Source organism: Astatotilapia calliptera, unplaced genomic scaffold (assembly GCF_900246225.1).
Source record: "Astatotilapia calliptera unplaced genomic scaffold, fAstCal1.2 U_scaffold_21, whole genome shotgun sequence".
Lineage (NCBI taxonomy): Eukaryota > Metazoa > Chordata > Actinopteri > Cichliformes > Cichlidae > Astatotilapia > Astatotilapia calliptera.
The window spans coordinates 305,051-314,337 of record NW_020535741.1 but is presented as its reverse complement, the minus strand read 5'-3'; positions in this window follow the sequence as shown (position 1 = coordinate 314,337).

The following is a 9,287-nucleotide window of genomic DNA, read 5'->3' as shown; positions in this document are numbered from 1 at the left end:
CGATAATCAAAACCCACCCCTAATCAAGAACTTGCAAAGTAAAAACATGATCTATGTAAGGTAGCCCTTTTGTTATTTACAGTTAAAAAGAGGATTAGTGTTACTGTGCGCTGGCTGAGTCTGTTTCTTTTCTTAGAAATAGTTTCTCCTGCCCTGGAGAAAATCCACTTGCATGGAACAGAAGAGGCTGTGGAGTGCAGGAACCACACTGCAAGCTGGTAGATATGCAGGTACACTCAAAAAAATAAGTCATTGGATGAACTCAATTGGACTGATGGCAGGTTTTCCACGTAATACATCTATTTTGGTCCAACCTAATCTACATACATCATGACAATTCAATTAAATTGAGTCAGTAGAACACAATTTCGTAAATACTGCTAAAATGAAAAAAAGTACATTAAAATGATGTGAAAGGTTTTGGTTGGTCCAACTCAATACAATGTCATTCACTTGAGCTAGATTTTCATTGCATTGAAATCATTATTTTGAGTTCAACTAAATCATAATTTTCATTACCAGAAAAATAATTTAATTATTAAAATAATGACAAAATGAATTTGTTTTTACAACTCAGGTTTATTCACTTGAATTAAAAGCAGAAACAGAATATTTTGTAAATAAACATACATGTCACATGGTCAAATCAACCTTAACAAAAATCAAAGTGCTCACAAAAAAGTGCTGACGTACATTTGTAATGAATGTCAAATCTGAATAGCACACACCTCTGTACTACTAGGCAATACTGAAAACAAACTGGAATCTGTAAAATCAGATTTCACTTCAGAATCATTGTATATATTTATAGTGACACTTGCAAATTCACAATGATAACCTACTAAACATTGCAATTCACACCATAGTATGGCAGTCACTGAAGATTTGAAACAACCCAACAATACATAAATACACACACATATACATGAATACACACACACACACACACACACACACACACACACATACACATATATATATATATATATATATATATATATATATATATATATATGTGTGTGTGTGTGTGTGTGTGTGTGTGTGTGTGTGTGTGTGTGTGTGTGTGTGTTTTCATGAAGAACATTTTTCTGTTACCAAGGGGGAGGTATTTTAATAAAAAAAAAAACTTTCAACTTTACTTCTCCAAAACCAATTACATGTAAACATTTACAAGCTTATAAGAACGGGAAGACCAACTTTAAAACACTGGAAGACACAAAACTTGTCAACATTTTTCTATTACCTTTGCAAATCCCAAAAGCAATCAAAAAGAAAATGGTGGTTACAACCATGAAACTTTTTCTGAGCTAAATCCCCAGTCCTTTCATCCATCTATAGTAGTACAGATTAAAGGTCACATCACTCACAACATAACAGCAGACAAAAATAGACAACTTCCATTTGGCCAAAAAAAAGAAAGAAAAAAAGGTCACAGTTTGAACAAAAGATATAAAAAGGCCAAAATCAACTTTTGTGCTGGGTCTTGTTTGCCTAAGCAAACATCTTCATTTTCATTTGCTGCATCTTTGTACTGAGCCTTTGTCCATCCAGATTCATCAAAATCTTCTGACAGAACTCAAAAGTGTACTTGTGGTCATTTGGATAGCTCAGATCAAGTGCATAAATCAGTCCAAAGAGGACGATGAATGCCATGATGACACTACCGAGGTTGTTCATAACTGTAGTACCTTCAATGACAACTCCAACATCCTCTGGCTCCTGAATCCCTTCTCTTCTGATGGTGTAAATACAGTGACAGTTGCTGCAGTGGACCTCAACCGTTCATCCTCAGTGGAGGAGGTCTGAAAAACAGGATGTTTCAGGTTTAAGGGCTCTGTCACTTGGAAGGGGACATATTATGCAAAACTCAGCTTTTGTATCCTTTTGTGCTGAAACATGGGTCTCTACCGCCTCTATAAACACTCCAAACATAAATAAAACCCGTCAATCTGTTTCCTATCAATAGTTTGGGTTCAGGTATTATGTACCTCCCTTTGGGAGGGGCTTGATATAGAGCAGCAGCTCCTCCAGTGTCTATCAGTGTGTGTGTGTGTGTGTGTGTGTGTGTGTGTGTGTGTGTGTGTGTGTGTGTGTGTGTGTGTGTGTGTGTGTGTGTGTGGGCTGGGTCAATTTCCCTTATTCCATCACAATTGGGAACCTTTTGAAACAGCTTGTTTTATGCACATTATTCCTGAAACCAGGAGATTGCTGTAATGGCAGTGACACTAGTTAGTGTCTTGATGCAATCTGCTGTGTTCCTTATAATGAAGACTTTTTACTAATTGGCATAATAAACTGAACTCCACTGGAGTGTTTACTTTCTGAAGTGCCTTGAGATGACTGTTGTTGTGATATACCGCTATATAAATAAACTGAATTGAAACACTGACAGAAAATGGATGAATGTTTTGTCCACATTTACTGTGTTTATAGAGGCAGTAGATACCTACATGGCAGCACCAAAAGAATGAACAATTGAATTTTTACTGAATCTGTCCCCTTAAAAGGTGCTCTCCAGTGCAAGTTTCAACAATGACTATTAAGAGTAATACATATTTCACAATTATATTGTCTCTTTTGAATATATGAGGATTTTGTGTGCGATGAACCTAACTCAAATTGAATCTAGAAAAGAAAGTGTGATAAGCGTACCAGATACTCCTTGAACAGTAGGTCTGGATCTTCATTAAAGTAGATCACCAGGCTTTTAAGAGTATGCTCCCTCTTTATGTCGATGTCATCATACTAATGCAAGGGTGAAAAACAAGGGTGAAATAAATGTAATTGATTGATTGCATTTAATTGATGGGTTTATCATTAGTACTGACCAAACTACTGATCGCCATGATATCCTTGATCTTTTGGCCCTTTGCTCCTTTGCTCCCCTGAAAAATTTGCATCAGCTTGTCTGTTAAATTGTCCAGCTGAGCCAAGAACTTCGCCTGCAGGGGTTTTGTAGTGATCTGCAGGAACTCTGCATTCACCTGGAAATAAAACATACACAAATATAATAAACTAGAAGTTTAAATACAGACTGCTGAATTAACACACTGAAAGTTGCTAAACATTTGAACCATCAGTGAAGTTTGTCAAGACCTAAACTGTTTTTAGCTGAGTTTAGGAATATATCGCCACCTGTTGCTTTGGCATGTTCCTAGCAGCGTTTTCCTTCATTTTTGCGTTTACCTGTGGACGGGATTATTTTTTAAAACGAAAACGGAAAATCTCCGTTTTCAAAAATACCTGTGTAAGTGTGGACGTAGCCGAAATCTTTTATAATAATAGGTTTGAACGTCATGGGAGTGCGCATTGTGCTGCCTGCAGTTACTCTTCCGGCCACATGGTTCGCTTTTGGTAGCACCCTCAGTAAACTATGTAGTGCTTTTAAAGACACCTCAAAACGATACTTTCTACTAGAAAATGGCATATAATAATAAACACAGAATACCATATTTTTAGATTATAAAAAGAAAACAGGAAGAAAGAAGTTAGCTATAGGACATCATCTTTCATTGAGCACAATGGCTAGCTGCTAATAAGCTAGCACACGCTCCGACTTAAAAGTTGGCAGCTACACAATTTCTCCTCTAAAACAAGGCACTTTTGAAAAGACCTGGCTATATTGTCAAAAAAAAAAATTAGTATTCAAGCAGAGAAGAGAATGGTAGCACCAGCTAGAGTTCGAAAAACAACTATTAAAAGCTTCTATGATAAATAGCATTGCCATACATTCAGCTCATAAGGTAATACACAATTGGATATATGAAAAAATAATATGTTACCTTACCTGAAGGTGTAGTTTTATCCAAAAAGTACAGAGAGGCGAAGAGCAGCTGCATTCATTTAGGTGATCCTGAAAGAGCGCAAAATCTTCGGAGAGGGCGGGCTGTTGGGTAACTCAGCAACTTTGTGTTCTTGTGACAAAGACTGCTTTGAGAGAAAATAATTTAGGTTCACCACACGAATAATAATTGCAGTAACGCTGGAGTGCTACATTTGCGTTGAATGAGATTAAAAGTAATGTTTAAGCTTAAAGAGGGGCTTGAATTTATTTCTTTGACTTTACAAATACTTAAGTGCAAAAATGTACTCCTCCTACCCCCAGTGCCCCAACAAACTCATTCATTTTGTGTTCAGAATCAGCCTCTGCTGGATTTGAATAATTTTAGGTTTACACAAAGAAAATCAAATTAATTTGGTATTTTTTAATTGCATTTGTGAACAACTAACATAATTTGCATGTGTTCTTTGAAAGGAGGACCTGAATCTGTTTTTTGAGTGTATTCCTGGGTCCTGCAGACTATCACCTAACAACAATGAACAAAATGATTTTCTAAACTGTAGCAATGTCATGTACGTATAGTGTCAAATACATTTTTGTAGTCTTCATCAGCTTTAATTCACATGGAAGTGTTACTAAAGTCATATGCTGTAATGATATTTCCATTATGAAAAAATGATTTTGGACATTTCAAGTTTTTCACTTCGGCAGATAAAATGAATTGAGCAAAATCAACTCAAAATATTCCCACACGCCAGAACATCCTCTTTTCCTCGCTGGCTCCATATCTGTCAGTGGAATGATCACCTCATCGCTCTCTGTCACCCTCAACACACTCCACGAATCCCGTGGATGATTCACTTCCTTATATCCGTTTGAATCAGGTACCGAAGCAGTTACGTGCGTAATGAAGCTTCGGACGTCACTGGTCACGTGACTTTTGCCAAACGAAGCAAGCCTCGACACAGTGCTTCTGAACCAGTGTTGTTTTTTTCGACACACGCTCCGGAGCGCCAGCTTCAAGCGGGCCATCACTAGTTTGAGGTGACCAAATACTTATTTTCCACCCTGATTTTCGAATAAATTCTTTACAAATCCTACCATGTGAATTCATGGATTTATTTTTTCACATTCTGTCTCTCACAGTTGAAGTGTACCTCTGGTGCAAATTACTGACCTCTGTCATCATTTTAAGTGGGGGAACTTGCACAATCGGTGGCTGACTAAATACTTTTTTTCCCCACTGTATGTGCACATCTTTACTTTTAATAAGACGTTTCAACATGCAGACGTGAATCTAACACAGTAACAGCTGCCTTTGTTTCAGATCCAGCTCATTCCAGTTCACTGACAAAGTTTTGGTGCTGCGATAACGACTCTGAGCCGATGAAGCTCTGATGACTCTGATAACATCTCCCTCCCAGTAATAACCTCCCAGCAGCAACTATGACAGACACGTCTCCTGACAGTGACACTCTTACAGATACACGTTCAAGACTCAAGAGCTTTATTGTCAGTACAGCAGTATACACAGTATACAGCTTACCACATGGTGCATTTATAAGTATACAAAAGATATCTCTCTCCAAGAGATGTAAAACTCAAAATTACAAATACATAACATACTAAACTTTGTGATGCGGCTGCTGCTGCTCCACATGTTAGTAAATCTGACCCTAAATCTTCCTGCTTCTCTTAGAGCACACAGGTAACGGCTGCCCTGAGCATGAAGGTGTGTCTGCAACATGATGAAGCTCGTCTAGAGCAATGATTACAATCTGCTCCGGGGCAGCTGGAGAGTCCTGTTTGCTGTTTGCCTCCTTTAGAAAATAGAATAAGAGCCAGAAACTTCTTCTCAACACAAAATAGTCTTTGAATGTGTTTTATCTTATTTTCTAGGGTCCATTAGAGTGACCGTGGATACAAAGTGATGTTAGTGGAGAATTAAAGGTTTTAGTAAAAAGTGTGAAGGTTGACAGTTTGATTACAGCTGCTCAAACTGGTTTCCTGTTCTTTGTATGTTTGTCACACTTATTAAATGTTTCAGATCAGGATGATGTAGCTTTGGATTTGTTCCCTTAATAACAAACATCTTCATTTACAAACTTCAGTTTGTGTTTTCTTTGTTTAATATTTTAATGTGTTTGATCTGAAACATTTAAGTGTGACAAACATACGAAAACCAGGAAACCAGGAAGGAAACAAACTCTGTTTCACTCTGTTTGTTTCCATCTTATGTTCTTATATGTTGTTTGACTGCAGGTTTCCTCAATCTTATAAACAGAACATTTGCATAATGACTGAAAGCAGCCCACTGAAGGAACAATGGGGTGGGAGGTCAGAGATCAGTGGGCTTTGGTCAGTGGTTGTTGATCATGAACTGACAGATCTGTATCCTGTGTGTGCACCCACTGTGGGCCTTTTCTGTGCTTAGTGTCAGCCTGAGCTCCATGCAGGCCTCAAAGGCCAAGCAATTCAAAAGCTTCACCAAAACAAGACACCACTCAAATAGCTGGACCCAGGCTCGCCGCCCTTATGGAGGAAAACATAGAAGATGATCTCTGTGAGTTATTTTTACTGTCATATTATAAAATGTGATGTTCTAGCATCATGTTATTCTTCTTAAGCCTTTGAAAAGCTTCCTCTGTGTCCATTAAACTGATGACTTTAGTGCTGCTGTCTACTTGTTACATTTAGTACTGTTTAATTTTCAACCTAGGAAGATCTGTGAAAAGGACTCACAATATAACATAATACTGTAAGATTACTTACAGGTAAAATACTCAGATTGTACTTAGATAAAAGTCATCACAGACTGGCCCAGCCTGACTGCCTTGAAGCTCAGGTGTCTTCACTGCCTCCTCTGATAAGAGCTGGAGACCTGAGTAGGTTCGTCACCCATCAGCAGCAGATCACCTCTCGATCGGGCACGTTTTCATCTGGGAGGCTTTTAGAGCTCACTGCCCTCGGCGTCGCTGCTGGAACAACCAAGTTTTGCTATTGAATCTTTGACCTGCTGATCTCACAGAGGCAGGAGACCCAGAACATCCATGCCAGCTTCAGTTTATGCTCTGTCCTGTCATCCAATCAGATTTGCATGTAATACACTGATATTCAGCCCCAGCCTGGTGTTCTCTCCATCTCTGACCTTTCACACAATTTAAACTAACAAACTTTCTCTTTAAAACGGTTTGTCAATCACAATTTACTCGATTGATTATTATTCTATCACATATTTATATCAGTCATAATGAACTCAGTATGATCTGAGCTGTAAACCTGTATTGATCATCACAAACCTTTATAGCACTTCAGAGCAGCTCCTTCAGTGGCTGCGGCACCCACGATGTGGGCGGAGAGATTTCCTCCCCTCTGCTGTCAGACTCCACCACAAAGACTTTGCAGCTGATCAAACACACACATGTGCAATAGGACTAAGTGTAACACTCTTTTTCTGACAACGTTGTATTTGTACTCAGTTGTATGTAGCATGTGTATTCTATTTTTATCCTATCATTCTATTCTATTCTATTGGGTACAGTTGTGTACAGTTTCTTATTCTATTCCAGTGTTCTCTCATGTTTGCTATGTAACTGCACTGTCCACTTCCTGCTGTAACAAAACAAATTTCCCACATGTGGGACTAATAAAGATGCTCTTATCGTTACTGTATAACCACAGGTTCACTTCACATTTGGTAGAATATAAAAGGACAAAGCTGGACAATTGTCATCACATTTCTCATTAGTTGCTGTTAGCACAAGCACACAAAGAAAGCAGAGCTTTAGCTTTAGCTCCCTACATCACTTTTAAGCCTGGATGTTGAGGCTTTTGCTTCCTCTCAGCTGTGATGACATCTCTGTCTGCTCCATCTCACCCAACATCATCCATCTGACCTGATGCTACCTGACAAACTAAAGATAAAATATTAAATTCATTTTGCATCACTTACATTTAAAATACATTTAAGGTGGATTTCTTAAAAGGGAAGGGACTGACCTGACTGTTGTGTCGAGACAGGTGTGAAGGGAGTTAAATCCAGTCTTATACTACGGACGTGTTTGGTTTTGGTCTGTAATACGTTGAGTTTATTATCTATAAGTTAACATAGCAAATCCTCCATCCAGAGGCTAAAGTGATATCAGAGCTAGACTACTTTAAGTGAAAACAGATGATCGTCTGAGGCTTAAATGAAATAAGGTTAAAAAGAAATGCTGCTATCGACAGTGTGAGGCAGTGAGCTCTGTTATACCATATTTTTAATTTTCTTTATTATTATTATATTATAGTGTTATTACCTTCCTGTTACTTCATAATAGAACGACAGTTAATGGTAAAAGTCTTGAATAGTTTTGAATTTATTTTTCCATGATCACATTTCATTCAATCACTCGTGGACTTGTGTGAATGTTACATGTATTATTTTCACCCGTGGATTTACAGACACTGTGTGAACAGTTTTCATTTTATCCAAAGTTTTACTTGATGTCCAACTGATAAAATCACTGACAGACAACAGAAGCAGGAGCTCAGAGAGAAATTCAATTCAACTTTATTTATAAAGAGACAAATCACAACGTTTGGTTTTATTTTACAGAAACTTCAAACTAAACCAAATTCAGGACGTGTATTAAACCTGCAGCTGATTCCTGTCTGCTGTTCACTCCCTTTGATTTCTGTTACCAGCATCATCTCATGTTCCCCAGGTTCACTGACAACGCTGAAACCACCAGCGGGAGACTAAGAGTGCTGATTTAAAAAGATTCAGACATTTTATTTTGCTGCAGCTCAACATGAGGCTGGATCCTGATTCTTTGTTGTTTTTGTTTTCTCTACATGAAGAAAACAGCAGCAACAAGAAGCACAGCAGGAACTGACAGGCTGACCTTCAGTCCAACAGATCCTCCTGTGTGACCTGCAGGTGAGAAACAGCTGTGAGGTGTCAGGTAGGTGATGATGAAGAACAGAACAGAATCCATTTGCTCTTCAAACTGCTGTCAGACATTATCTGCTGCACTCTGATCACATCACTCAGACCAGCTGCTTTCTACAAAGTCTCATCAGCAACATCTTTACAAACCAACATCAGATTGTGTGTTTTGTGGTCTAAAGTTTTGTGCCTCTGGTTTCTCATTGGCTCACACTCTTGCAGAGCCGTAACACGCACATGAATGAGAGATGGTGAGTGTAGTTCCTGTTAACAGGGTATTGCAGAGCATCCCGCTAATTGCCGAATTTACTTTTGTCTGTCATATTTATGATGAAAAACAAATGTAATCAAATTACATATTGATATTTTCATATGGGAACTGATCCTGCAACATGAAACGCTGGGATTGGAAGTTCAGCATCGCTCCGCACATCATACCTGTGAGATGACAGACAGCAGTGTGGAGGAGAGTGCGACACAAAAACACAGAAATATGACTGACAGCTGCAAACGAAGCAGCATCTGCTGCAGGTGAAAGATATTGGGACTAGCAGAGCAGAGTGGCTTCACTGTACA